Source organism: Aquarana catesbeiana, linkage group LG12, assembly GCF_042186555.1.
Source record: "Aquarana catesbeiana isolate 2022-GZ linkage group LG12, ASM4218655v1, whole genome shotgun sequence".
NCBI classification, from domain to species: Eukaryota; Metazoa; Chordata; class Amphibia; order Anura; family Ranidae; genus Aquarana; species Aquarana catesbeiana.
The window spans coordinates 65,708,280-65,723,460 of record NC_133335.1 but is presented as its reverse complement, the minus strand read 5'-3'; positions in this window follow the sequence as shown (position 1 = coordinate 65,723,460).

The window sequence follows — 15,181 nt, the reverse complement described above, 5'->3', positions numbered from 1 at the left end:
CCAGAGCATCTGCAGTGTCCATCAGAGGAACCTGTGACCTTGCCAGAACCCTCAGTACCATTCTGTTAAGCCAGGACACCAACAGGTCTACCTCAGGAGTGCCCCATCGGAGACATATCAGATGAAACATGTCCTGGTGAAGGGACCACCCCGTGGACCAACACTAGCCGATGCATATGGCAGAGAACAAGGCGTTCCGCCCACTGGAGGATGCTGAGCTGCCAACACACTCTTCGTTCCGCCCTGGTGATTGACTTAGACCACCGCTGTGGCATCGTCCGACTGGATCCATAACCGGAGCCCCCGAAGATGACATCCATGATCCATACATACAGTCTGATCGCTTGAAGTCCCAGGATATCGATCGGCAGTCCGGATTCCTCCAGTGTCCAATGACCCTGAGCAGAACCCAACCCCAGGACACCTCCCCACTCGGACAGACTGGCACTGGTGGTGACCACTGTCCAGTACAAGGGGAGAAAGGATGTGCCCTACTGAAATCCCGGAGAGCAAAGCCACCAGACCAGGGACCACCGGTTTTCTGGCTCAGCCGAATCTGATAGCCCAGAGATCTCGGACACTTTACGCCGGGATCTCACTTGAAAAGAGCTTGTATGGAACTGTGTAAATAAAACCGCCTCGAAGGAAGATACCATCAGGCCCAACACCCACCTGCAGGACTGCAGGGAGGCCCACCTGCGAGACAACAGTCGTTGAAACGCAGCATGCAACTTCTGCAGTTTGTCCAGAGGAAGAAACACTCTGGCCAGAGAATAAAACAGGCCCAAATAATCCAATTTTCTGGAAGAAGCCGGAGCAGACTTCAGGTAGTATAGAAGCCAACTGAAAACTGAGGTCTGTATAGCGAGCTACGTTGCCTCTCAGGGTAGCCGAGGACTCTGCTCGCAGAAGAAGATCGTCCAAGCAGCCCAGGACCGCAATCGCCCACTTTACGTAACCACGCCAGAATTGGGGCCAACACTTTTGTGAGTATGCGAGGGGTGTGTCAGAAACCACAAATCAGACTGAGACAGAAGTACAGTTAAATCACACTTGTTTAACAATAATAAAAAAAGGTAAACAGAGTAAACGTAGTCAAAACATAGCCAGAGTTCAGGAACTGGAACAGATAGTCAGACAAGCCAAAACGTCAGGGAGTCAGAGATGAGCGTAGTAGAACAGCAAGCAGGATCTGGAGCCAGAAGGAATGTCAGCCAAGCAAGTCTTTAACAGGAACACAGAAGAGCGTGACCAAGCCGAAGGCAGAGATCATCTGGGCTGGACGGCTTAAGTAGGCAGAACTGACGAGAAGGATATCATCAACAGGTGAGTCACTGTGGAGAGATAGGAGCTGGCAATTAGCCAACAGCTGAGCGACCATCTTAGAGAAGGAAGGGCTGAGCCCAGCCCTGACAGGGTGGAAGCGAGCCCAAAGGTCAGAGCTGAAAATGCTCTTTTCCCACAGTAAAATGGAGGAAGTGTTGGTGTTGGGCACATATTGGAGTGCGTAAATAAGCATCCGTGTTGTCGACAGAAGCCTGAAGTCCCCACAATGAAGGGATGCCACCACCGTGCGGATGGACTCCCTTCTGTACCCACTGGAACCGGGACAAGCACAGCCTGAAGCAACATGGCTTGTACAGCCCCAAGGAGAACTGCCAACAGTTCGGTGACAGATGCCAATTGGAAGGAAAAAACCCTTTTCGGGGTTCAAGGCCGGAACACTAGGACATAGGTGAGGGCGCGCCTTCATGCTGAAGGGGCCTTGCCCGTGGGTCTAGGAAGCCCCGCTCTCGGCTCGCCAGACCAGGTCCATTGCGTGCCGAGAAGAAGGACCGCATCCGCTACGAGGCCCTTTTCCCCATTTCAGACTGTGGAAGACATTTACACTTCCCTCCTGTGAGACTCGTAACGATGGCATCCAGGATAGCCCTAAACAGACAATTGCCTTGAAATGGTAACCCAGTCAGAGCTTTTTTAGAAGCCCATCCCGCAGACCAACACTTAAGCCCCAATACATGTCTAAACACCACTGCAGAAACAGAGAGCTTAGCAACCAAGGGAACTGCGTCCAAGAGGCGCACCACTGCAGAAACAGAGAGCTTAGTAACCAAGGGAACTGCATCCAAGAGGCATCGCATACAAACTGCAGCCCCCAGACCAACTGGTCCGCCAACTCAGTGAAAGCAGAGGGAATCTGCACCCCTCCAGGTATGTCAGCCGGATCCTTAAAAGCCTCCTCTACCAGCATCATGTCCGCCTTGCGCAACCTAGAGGCAGGGGGATCCACTACGGGTGGAACAATCAACTCTTTAAGGAGGGACCCCACAAAGGGGTACCTCACAGCGAAGCATCTTTGGAACCACAAAGGGATGCTTTGGACACTCCCAGTCTTCAAAGATTCAAAAATAGGATGGAGAAGGGAACGCTTTTGCCGTGCGAGACAGTTTATGGGTGCCAAGGGGACAGGCACCTCCGCTGCAGCCACAGCTGCATCCTCCATCTTTAAAGTTTCCCACATAGATGTAATAAGGGAGATAACCAGCACCTACTTGTGTGCCACTGTAGTTGTGGAGGAACAACCTAACTGACAGGACGGGGAGTGTGGCCACCAACCCAGCAAGGTGGGCCACATCCACGACGGCAGAGCCAGACATAGGATAAGTCGAGACCAATGAGACAGGGGAGGGCGGGGGGGGGCATTTACTAGCCTATATGCCAAAGCACCACCTGCAAAAATGCAAAGAACACAGGGGGCGCCGACTGAGACCTCCGCCACCTTAGGCCCCGCACAGGGGCGTCACTGGGGTCCCATGCGGGGGACGTCGACCGAGTCTCCGCACAGGGGGGCGCTGACCAAGGCTCCTCACAAGGATCACCGGCCAAGACCCCTCACTGGGGCGCCTACTGATACCCCCCCACAGGGGGCACCATTGAACCCCTAACAGGGGCACTGGCTGAGACCCCGCACAGGGGGCAACTACGGATACCCCGCACAGGGGGCACCACTGGACCCCTCACAGGGGGCACTGGCTGAGACCCTGCACAAGGGGCGCCTACGGAAACTCCACACAGGAGGCACCACTGAACCCCTCACAGGGGGCACTGGCTGAGACCCCGCACAGGGGGCGCCTACAGATGCCACGCACAGGGGACACCACTGGGCCCTTCATAGGGGGCACTGGCTGAGGCCCCTCAAAGGGGGCATCCACTAAGGTCCTCACGGGAGGCATCCACTAAGGCCCCTCACAGGGGGCATCCACTAAGGCCCCTCACAGGGGGCGCCTACGGAGTGCCCACTTAAACAACCCCCCCAAAAGAGGGTCACCCTCAGAGCCCCCACAGCACTGTCCCTCTGGAAGAAGGCGTACAGCGTGGCCGTGCGGACTAGCAAAAGCCGCAAAAGGCCTAGTAGGCCGCAAATGCCACGGCCCTAATTTTCGGCCGTCCGCCCCGAGTGTGAATGTCTGCGGGGGGACCGGACCAGGCTAGAGCCAAGGAAGGAGGGCGGATGCCCGCAATGGAAAGCGGCAAACTAAGCCACCCGTCCAGTGGGGCTATGTCGCGCTGGATCTTAGTGTCCAGCCCGTCGCCCAGTGCGGCAGTTGATTGTAGGTCTCACAAGAAAAAATCCAAGAGAAAAAAAATAGAGCAAAAACCAAAAATTGCCAGGACCAGAGATCCCAGCAGGGAACTAGGTCCTTACTCCTGACTAGGCAGAAAAAAACTGAAGGCCTATAGCAGAGAGGGGGGGTGTATATCACCTAGGACTGCCCATAGGCGTAGCCAAGTCTTTTTTCTGCCTAGTGTCCTACTCCTGTAGAGGGCGATATAACCCTATGGTTCTGAATAATGGAGCGCTGTGTCTGTCAATGAACGAAAGAGAAAATGCATTTTTGTGATAATATACCAATAAATGCAGCACTCACTTCAGTTCTAAATTATAATATAAAGTTCAGTGTGACTATGCAAAATCACATTCTTCAATCTCTAATAACAAAAAGTCCATAAAGTTCTTGTGGTGATCTAAGAGTGCAGGAAATAAAAATCCATTAGCATCACGACGCCATAAAAAATATAACCACGTGAACTCCCATTCACCAGACTTATGAATTGCACTCTCACCAAAGGTATACAGTGTATGCTGCAAGATTATGAGCAGCTCACAGGCATCAACCATAGACTTGTGCAGGCATGGGTCACCATTTCCACAGGAACCTCCACACTTCTCCTCTAATGGGGGTAGTAGTACGTTTGCTCACAAATCAACACCAAACAACATGAATAAAAGTGTCCTCATAGTGTAGTAGTCTATTACAGGTTTTACATACATCAGATCAACGGTACAAAAATTTGCAATAAAAGCAACCCAAAGCCAGGTTATAAAACAAAACCACTGTCATTTACATCTAAAGCTGCCACAGTAGGATCTGGTGCGGCGGCGTGACATCAGCAACGTGGCTCCACACAATGCGTTTCACGCAAATGCGCATCCTCATGGGGCCTCATGTTATACTCCTATGGCCAGGAGTATGACACAATATGGCGGAGGGTTTTATCAACAACAGCTGGGTAGCCAACATCTGCCCAATCCTAATTCCCCTTAAATGCATATTTTATATTTATCTTCCTGTTCAGTAGCTAAAAAAAGGTTGTTGTTTACAGAGCTCAGTAGCACAAAGTCATATTTACACCATCTATCTCTGAGTGAAACTCCATATGACCCATCCGAATTGAGCAGGTGAGGGTGGAAGGGGGTTGAGTCACTTTCTTACACTGTGGGGTTTTTTTATTAAATGATTAGAGACTATTCGGCACTTAGGAAAGTGAATATACATTTCACAAATTGTGTGTTTGCTTAGCTAAGTGAATAAGGTAAAGCTTTGTTATTGTCACTGATCCAAAAATGGGTAAGTAAAAAATCTTTTTTCCTATTTACTTACAAATAATTTGGCATTCAAAAGGAACACAACACATATTACATTAAGTACCCGCTCAATCCGCCCCCACCCACACAGACAGGCAGAAGGGAGAGAAGTCTGTTAGCTCCTGCGGGGGAATTCCCCCCTCCCTCTCCTCTTTTCTACACAGAGTGCTGAGCGGCGCTCACAGGGATCCGGCTGCCCATTCTGTTCCCTCCCCTACCTCCTCACTGGAGGAGGGAGCTAACCAATGGAGAGCCAGCAAGACTGGAGCAAAGCATCTTGGAACATTTAGTACCCAATACAAGCGGCCCCATTTTGTTTCATGGAGACAGAACTATACACCCCAGCATGCTCTGTGGGGAGAGAAGGAAGGATACCATCTTGTCTGCCTGTGGGCGGGCAGACACCACGGGCAAGGGAGAAGACTGAAACCAGGGGAGAGGGGCTGCCTCCCCGGTCGGCGTACCGTCTTTCCAAGCATCCACGGCTGGTGGTCGGGGACATCCTGCCTGAGAAGGGATCTCAAGTGCATCTCCCGAGGCACCTGTACCGACGGCATGAAGTGTTAGAGTTGTGCAGTAGCCAGTCAAGCTACTTGAAGAGCCTGCCTGTTCCAGGACATTTCGCTTGGGCCTTGACCGCAGGATTGGTGAGCAGGCACTTGCCCATTTGCAGGGAAACAGAGACACTGCCTGCAGATAACGTTGCCTATTTTGCTTACACTTGCCAGAACCTGGGTCACACTTAAGTAGTCACAGTGTCCGCCTTGCTGTCCAGATACTGCCAGCACACTGTATTTTCACTCTACTAAACAGGATTTCTAAGTGCACCAACTGAAGTGGCTAGCCGAAGATTCAAGGCCTTTCTTCTCCCAAGGAACTGAAGTACCCAGGACTCAGTATATACAGTGTATAAGTGGGGCAATTCAAATAGAAAAAGAGGGGTAACTAATGCGCAAACCCTCACTACACCAGGAAATATAAATGAGTAGCTGCCAACATGGAAGGTGTTCTCACACACAGAACGACAAATGAAAAAAGAAGTATGTGGCGCTAACTCAACAGGATTAAATGATTGCAATGTTCAAATATAACCAATGAATCTATACGTGCAATACACAAGCTACAAGATAGCACTTCAGTGGTTGATTATTATGAATAATAAAGTGCAGTAATCTTCAACATGTGCAACAATGTATATAGTCACATCACTGTAACTTTCAAAGTGCAAAAGTAAAGTGCAAAAAAATGCTCCATAGTAATAGTAGTGCAATGATAATGTCCAATACAAAAAACTCCAAGTGAACACTTCATAGGAAAAAAGTGCATGTGCCAAACAACCGAAAGATCCACTTCATCCAAATGATTCCACCATCCGCTGTGCACCACTCATTTGCCCCAGCCTCTCACCTCATAAGAAGACCCCTACAGGTCAAATCAGACCTTTGTATGGATAAATGCTGGATCCTCAGCGATCAATCGATTCCCAAAGATATCCACAACAATGCCAGTAGAGGGGTGGGTTTCAGGCTCATCCAATGCAGTTTAACATAGGGGAGGAGCCGGGTGTCGTCACTTCCGGTCACGGCCAAGACCGGAAGTTCCTCTGTTAAGCTGTACCGAGTGTTGTTAACTGTTATGCCACGTACACACGGTTGGACTTTTCAGCTACAAAAGTCCGACAGACCGTCCGACAGACTTTCGACAGACTTTCGACGGACTTTTGGCGGACTTTCAACAGACTTTCTAACGACCGGACTTGCCTACACACGATCACACCAAAGTCCGACGGATTCATACGTGATGATGTACACCGGACTAAAATAAGGAAGTTGATAGCCAGTAGCCAATTGCTGCCCCAGCGTGGGTTTTTGTCCGTCGGACTAGCATACAGACGAGCGTATTTCTGGGTCCGGCGGAGTTACGACGTAAAGATTTGAAGCATATTCCAAATCTAAAGTCCGTCAGATTTGCGACTGGAAAAGTCCGCTGAAGGTCCGGTGAAGCCCACACACGATCGGATTGTCTGCCGGATTTGGTCCGTCGGCGTCCGTCGGACAAGTCTGGTCGAAAAGTCCGACCGTGTCACTACTGTTTTTTACATAAAGTGTATTGAATTACTGCACTATGCAGCCCCCTTTTTATTATGTTAAACTGTATTGGATGAGCATGAAACCCACGCCCGTACTGAGATTGTTATGGATACCTTTGGGAATCGATCGATCGATGAGGATCCAGCATTTATCCAGGAGGGGGGCCATCACCCCCACTTCCGGGAGAGCAGGAGACAGAAGGAAGGTGGCAATCTGAGGACTCCATACCTTAGGAGGCAGATTACGAGTCCTGGCCAGGAGGACACTCTGATCTCCCCTCCTGCTCCCACCACTGTCTGAGTCAGGGAGTGCTGGATGTGGCTGCAGGTGAGCTGCCAAAAGCTCCTAAACTCAAGTTTAGAAGCTGTAGTATACATGAACCCTTAGACCTCATGCACACTGGGCATTTAGCCCCATTGCATGAGATCCCAGCATTTTAGTGTGGGCAGAAGGCAGAGGCACACCATCCAGCCCTGCTGCCAGCAGGCTGTAATACTCTATGAAAGGCTGAAAGCTGCTGCTGCTTGATGGTGCACTGAGTGGTACTAGTGTTTAGGGCAGTATGCACCCAGGGACAAATGCCCAGAGCACAAGCAGTCTGCATTCTGGGCATTGGTCTTGGGACACATACTGCCTTAAATATTAGTGCTACTTAGTGCCCCAGCAGGCAGCGGGGCTGGACAGTGTGCCTGTGCCTTCCACCACACAGCAAAATGCTAGGCTGGTGCCAGTCTTAGGTTGTAGAGGTTGTATCATGCTTCCTTTCTTGAAGACAGGAAGGGTGGGGAAATCTCTCCAAAAGGTCAGAGATGACAAAAAAAGCACAAAAAGGTTTTATTCATTCCCTAATCCCTATCTAGCTTTAGATATATCTGTATATAGACAGTATATAATAATGCTAAGCCTCCCCTACATAAAGTCAAAATCAGGACAAAGTACAAATATAGTATTATACAAACAGTTAAAATAAAATACTCAATGTCAATTTTAAATAAAGCATAAAATATATAACTATGCAGGGAGCATCTATTTTTTAAGTTAAAAAGTGGAGTTTTCATTTATTTTTAGCCACTGGGCTGCAAATGACATAAAAATAACTTTTCTGGAAAGCCTCAAGCATGCAGGGTTATATATCCATTACCTGTTTAACTCTTCCTCACCAGTCTGAGAATGACTACAGTGTACAGTAAATCATACACTGTACTGTATGTACCGCAGGTCCTTCCTTAAGAATATATCACGCATTTGATCTGTACATTTTTAAGCTTGTTTGAGAAAGGACCTTTGCTGTTTTTGGACAGTTGCCCCACAGCTGCTCTATAGCAGTTGTTCCTCTGGCGAGCTGTGAGCTCGATGAAAAGGCCAGAACAGTATGCCTTATGTGCTGCTACAAGTCAGGCCCTGCCACTTGCCAGAGCAAGATTAATAATGTGGGTGATGGAATATGAAATCCAGGCCCTTCTCTCAAATTAGGCCAGCGATGGGAAATATATTTTCACAGGCTGCTCATTTTCTTAGGACAATAGATAAGAAAATACTTGGAAAGGAAGGTGCTACAGTATAAGTTGGGCACATTTAAGCTGAAGTTTAGTAATGGCAATTTTTACATAGTTACATTGGTCCAGCTTGGACCACTATGAGCATGTATGTGCCATACCTGTGGGATCCCAGTGTAAGTTAGAAATCACTGTAGTAGAGATCACTACTACAGTGATTGCTGATGTCTTCCAGGTTGGGCACAGGATGGGCACCATTTGGAAAATGCATGTTCTCAATGAATACAAGTGTTCTCTGATTGGGCCATGTGGTGATCATGACCTCACCGCCCCAACTTTCCACCTAATCCAATTAGAGAATGCATTGCATTGAGAAACTGTAAAGTGTTCCCTGAATGGCTGAGTGAGCAACCTCTTATGTTTACAATCCATCAGGGCAGCTGCTCGGCTCAGCACCTGAAAGGTAGTGGCAATCAATGTAGTACCTGTGCCTACTACAGTGATTTCCAGCTTCTAAGGGGGCCCCACAGGTATGGAACATGCATACTTACATTGGCCCAAACCTTACCAATGTAACTAGGTAAAAATTGCCATCCCTAAATTTCAGCTTTAAAAAGAAGCTCCGCAACAAAATCTGTCAATAGGCTGCTAATACGGTCAAACCTCATTCACTCCTGAGTGTTTTGGAGCTCGAAGCTCCAAAACGCTCAGGGAGGGAAAAAAAATGTCTCCATGGACGTGGTGCCTATTTCCTAAGTCGCCCGAAGCCCAAGCCCTGAAGCTCAAAAAAGGTTTTGGAGCTTCTTTTGTAGCTTGATTTGGGCAGATTTCTTTTGTAGCTTAAATCAGGCAGATTGCTGCATTTTAAGTGTTTTTTTAACCAGAGAAATGCATTGAAACATGCGATTTTTCATGTTTTTGAGCCTTATTGCACATTTTGTTGCACATTTTTGGAGTGTTTCCTGCTGGTTGTTAGGGGCCTGGTAACCACCAGTATCTTAACAACCAGCGACTCATTCCTGCTGTCAGCCAAAGAAATCTCTTAGTGTTGACAATGAATTTATATCAGGCTTTCTGTATGTGAGAGATGGCAAGAGGAGATGTGTTTGGGTGTGTTGAGGAATAGCTCTCCTGTACCAGGAGGGCAGGGATTGTAACATAACCACAATACAGAAAAAGGGTGTAGATAGACGGATGCGTTACAGCAATGCCTGGACAGAAATCTAAAGCCCTTGGCCATGTTCCCTATGTTTTTTTCAAATTTTACATTTTTACTGGAATGTAACTTTTAACTGTACACCTAAACAAGAACTCCATTAGGTACAGTTTTTTAAATAGAAAAAAAGCCTTCATAATATTGCGCCATTTCTATTTTAGAACAACTAAAACCATCTGTTTATGATGTTTCTGCATAATACAGTAAATATAACTCATTGTGTATTGCTCTACAGAAAATCTGAATATTGACATCAATAACTACAGAACAGCAGTCTATTGACATTTAGTATTGCAGAATGCTGGTACAATAACATCAGTGCCAAAAGAACACTGGTATATTGACATCGGGTACTGAAGAAGATTGGCCTATTGACAGTAGACTACAGAATATATTGACATTTGGACTTTCTGACACATTAACATTTGGGGATCTAGAACCTTGTTGACTAACCAGAGTACTTGTACCCTATAGAGTACATCTGATGGGTCCAAGGCTAGTACTTCAACTGTCATTTTGTCTGTAAAAGGTATTTTTCATCCAGTTCAAAATATATCTACACCAGGGATGGGATTATGTATCTAGAACAGGAGTTATAGCTTCAAAAGGGTTGGCCAACTCAATATTGAACCCTTACAGACTAATGCCCCGTACACACGGTCGGATTTTCCGATGGAAAATGTCCGATCGGATCGTGTTGTCGGAAATTCCGACCGTGTGTGGGCTCCATCGGACATTTTCCATCGGATTTTCCGACACACAAAGTTGGAGAGCAGGAGATAAAATTTTCCGACAACAAAATCCGTTGTCGGAAATTCCGATCGTCTGTATACAAATCCGACGGACAAAGTGCCACACATGCTCAGAATAAATAAAGAGATGAAAGCTATTGGCCACTGCCCCGTTTATAGTCCCGACGTACATGTTTTACGTCACCGCGTTTAAAATGATCGGATTTTCCGACAACTTTGTGTGACCGTGTGTATGCAAGACAAGTTTGAGCCAACATCCATCGGAAAAAATCCTAGGATTTTGTTGTCGGAATGTCCGAACAAAGTCCGACCGTGTGTACGGGGCATAAGACTGGGATGCCATTAACGTTCATGTGCGTGTAAAGGCAGGCATCCCAATACTTTTGGTAATATAGTGTATATAGATTAGACCAAAATGAGGGACAAATGAGACGGAAAGAGGGACAGAGGGACTTCAAAATCAGGGCCAGTCCCTCGAAATCAGGGACAGTTTATATCAGATCCTCAGACAAGCACATGCTGATGTCTAACAGCAACAACTCTTCAGTAACAAAGGCTCCCATCCAGGGGCAAAGTCCCCAGGAGGCATAGATCTGAACAGACCCTCACAAACTTCTATCTTCTCCCCAGTCACACCTTCTGGGCCTACTTTCCAGGGATTGACTGAGATCAGATAAATATTCATAACCCAGTGGCCGACCTTTCTACTTTATTTCTGAAAGCTTCCTCCAGAGGCAGGCAAGAGTAATCGACCACCAGGCTTTGGGGGACCTAACCAGACCTAGAAGATAAATTGCTCCTCAGATGTGCACAACAGAGCCAAAAACTAAATTTATCCAGCCTAAGGCAGATTTAAATGCTGGAGAATCTTCCTGACACTCACCAGAAGCGAAGAAATGGCTTGGCCAAGTTACAAAACATCTTCAACATTGCAAAACAAGGCCAGCTGAATGTTACTAACTACTACTAGATTGAGTCTGCCTGCCAAAGTAAATGGATTCAAAAATTTTTAACAGATAATAAATATATCACAGATCACACTGAATATGTTTAGTTTTTTAGGACTATAATGGATTGTTCTAAAAATATTTAGGATCCCCACACAATAGCAAAAAAGAAATGGCCTGAAGTTTCCAATTGCAATTGTAGTAAATAGGGACAGTTTTTACTGCATACAATGGGAAGATCCTGCGCTGCAGCGTACATAACCCTGCTGCAAACAATGGCCAGTAATTACGATGTATTTTTCAAAGAATGAAAATACTAATATATGGAAAAGACCATTTACACAATTAAGAAACACTGCAGAGCAAATAAACATATCAAGACGTAGTAGAAATAAGCTGAAATTGGCAGCAAGTAATCTGCAGTACACACAGTACAACACCCACTAATCAATATGCATTATACTAGTTTGGTTTGTTATTTCTGATGATAATTTTCAAATAAAAATATTCAGTTCCTAGCCATAGGACTGGAATGTTATTTTTAATTGGATATTTAAATATTAAAAACTTTATTTATTGTCAAAATATCAAAAAAATCAATACAACAATATTTGTGCAGTAAATTCTACTGATCTGTATAGTAATGCTGTTTGTGAATTAAATTATTTAGTGAATTAAAAAATCCCATTTCCGTCATAAAAGAAGCAAATAAAGCCTGATAATTACAATGCTGCATATGTCATGCCATTGTAAATGAAAGTGGTTGTAGACCCTTCAATATACCCAACTAAGTGACTGGCCTCAGGTGACATACAGAAATGAAACAATTCCTTCTAGATAGGTTGTACCTGTTTATCTGCAGTCTGTTCAAAGTGCAGGAACAGGGCTGAGGATGTCAATCAGCTGGAGCTCCCTCCCAGGTCCCACTTGGTGTCGGGAAAACCTGTCAGAAACAACGCATGCAGATAGCAGAGGAAGGAGGCAGCAGACAGAAATGACACTTAAGCATTATACACACACGCTGAATGTTGAACAACATCAGCCGTTTCAATTAAAAACGCCCAACATTCAGCGTATGTGTATGTCAGCCAGTCTGACAGAAGTCGGCCGTTTGGCTGGCTTCTGTAGGACGAGCATGCTGGAAAACCAACAGCCAACCGCCTCCTGATCAGAAAGCGCTGATCAGAGTATTCTGGCGGGGGGGCTGCGCCCCCCTGTCAGAACACAACAGTTCAGCAGGGGAGATTGCTGTACTAACTTCTGATCGTTAGTACAGCAGCTCCTGTACCAAGCTTTAGTGCTCAGGATTGAGACAAGTACTGTACACACTATAGAAGGATATGCTTTGTTCATAGTTCATGTCTGAGGTTTACAATTACTTTAAGCCTATACATATTAGGAAACTGGTACATATTAGCATGCATGCATATACAGAATATTGACATATTGACATTTAAAATGTAACAAAAGTACAAAGATGTATTATTTGCAGTTTACCAGTCCTGACATGGTTGCTGCATTAGTTTACCTTTTTACATTTTTGTAATCTTTATTTTCACTTGGTGATCCTGCAGGTAACACACAACATGAATTGTATCCATAGAGGAGCAGAAGGGTCACCCTAGGACAGGACTACAGATCATCTACCCCTCTGCTCTACTGCATAACACAGAGAGAACTCAGGCAGGGATGATATCATTGTTTCAGACTTCCATGTAGCATTTTTCGGCTCACTGCAAGAAGTTTTATGCTCACCAGACCTCGAAAAAGACCAGCAGGGTTTTTTTTTCACTTATCAGATATAACAAAACATTTATAAGTCCTATATATATATATATATATATATATATATATATATATATATATATATATATATATATATATATATATATATCAGAATTAAATGGTAAAAATAATGGAAGCTTATTGTTAACATACAGCCTAAAGTTCCCAAACACTAGCATTCTGACATTGTGAATTTTTTAGTTAAAAAATAGTTTAAGTTGATGACTTAAAACCTGCCCATGAAACCTCTAAATCTGAAAAGTCATGATCTTGAGCAGCACTGCCCAGAATGCTGATTCAGGCACGTTGAATCACAGAGCAGCTGACCTCTGCTTTACTCGTTAATTAATATAAAACCAAGAGGCACGCACTGGCACCCATGTGTATCTAGACCTTTTCTATTTTAGCAGAGCTGATGAACGGTCTGTGCCAGGCATGGCTTGGGTTCAACTGATGCCACATTCCACTCTGTCTGCTGGATTCAACTGACTGGTGGTAGCAGCTTGAAATGGACCAAGTGACCCGCAGAAAGTAATGCCAAGCACCCATGAATGGTTCTGCCCTACTTAGGAGCATTTAATTTGTTGACATTGTACTACAGTGAATAAACAATGCTTATTTTTTGATGCATAACGAATTGCATCAAGAAAATCAAGCCTGACCACTCTGAACCTATATTTTAGTTTTTGGTAGGTGCTGGAGGGTTAAACCACCTGACAGTTTCTTACATCTCCCAGGGTCTGTGCACTGGGTTTTTGAAAAGGTAGTTGAACTGTATAAAACAGAAAAGGAATATAAAATGATATCCAAGGAATTGAGATTGCTAATCAGCAGTGTTCAAACTCAAATCAAGAAGTGGAAAATTAGGGGTTCTGTTGAAACCAAACCACGGCCAGGTAGACCAACTAAAATTTCAGCCACAACTGCCAGGAAAATTGTTCAGGATGCAAAGAAAAACCCACAAATAACTTCAGGTAAAATACAGGACTCTCTGAAAACATGTGGTGTGGCTGTTTCAAGATGCACAATAAGGAAGCACTTGAAGAAAGATGGGCTGCTTGGTCAAGTCATCAGTAGAAAGCCATTGCTATGCAAATGCCACAAAGGATCCCACATACAATACACCAAACAGCACAGAGACAAGCCTCACACCTTCTGGCACAAAGTCATTTGGAGTGATGATACCAAAATGTAGCTTTTTGGCCACAACCATAAATGCTACATTTGGAGAGGAGTCAACAAGGCCTATGATGAAAGGTACAGAGGTGGAACGTTGACGTTTTGGGGATGTGTGAGCTACAAAGGCGCAGGGAATCTGGTCACCATTGTTGGCAAGAAGAATGCAGTATGTAATTGTGACAGACCTAGCCGGGACAAGGGCTGTTGGAGAGGACTGAATGTGAGCCTCTTGCCTACAGATTATGGGCCCTGGCATTTGGGGTACCCTTGAGCTGTTGTTACTTTGGCTTAGGGTCCTTGTGCCCCAGGACACACAGACTCTGGGGACCCTGTATTTGCCATAGTAGCAATAGTGACTATTGAGTAGTCGTAGTCGGCCTTTCTCCCACAACACTGACAGGGACATGTGATTTTCTGCCAGCAGCATCTATGGAGTTACAACAAACTTCTCCAGCTGAAGATCTGGTATCTGAACAGAGGGTCCAAGACCTTTGTCCCATACTTTTAGCAATTCCAGAGACTGAGGATTTGATAGACGTTTCTGTAGAGGAGGAACCACCTAGCAAATCCCCAGCAGAAGTGCTGGCAACCGGACAGAGGGTCCAAGACCTCTGCCCCACACCTGCAGCAATTGTGGAGGCCCAAGTTGAGGAGGTGGCAGTCTACCGCGAGCTGCAGATCAGGATCCAAGGAGAGAATGCAGTCATCACCTCACAACTGCAGCTTGATCTGGTGTCGGTGGATGGGGCTTCAGTCCCCACCTGTATACCCCAGGGATGCTGGGCAGGC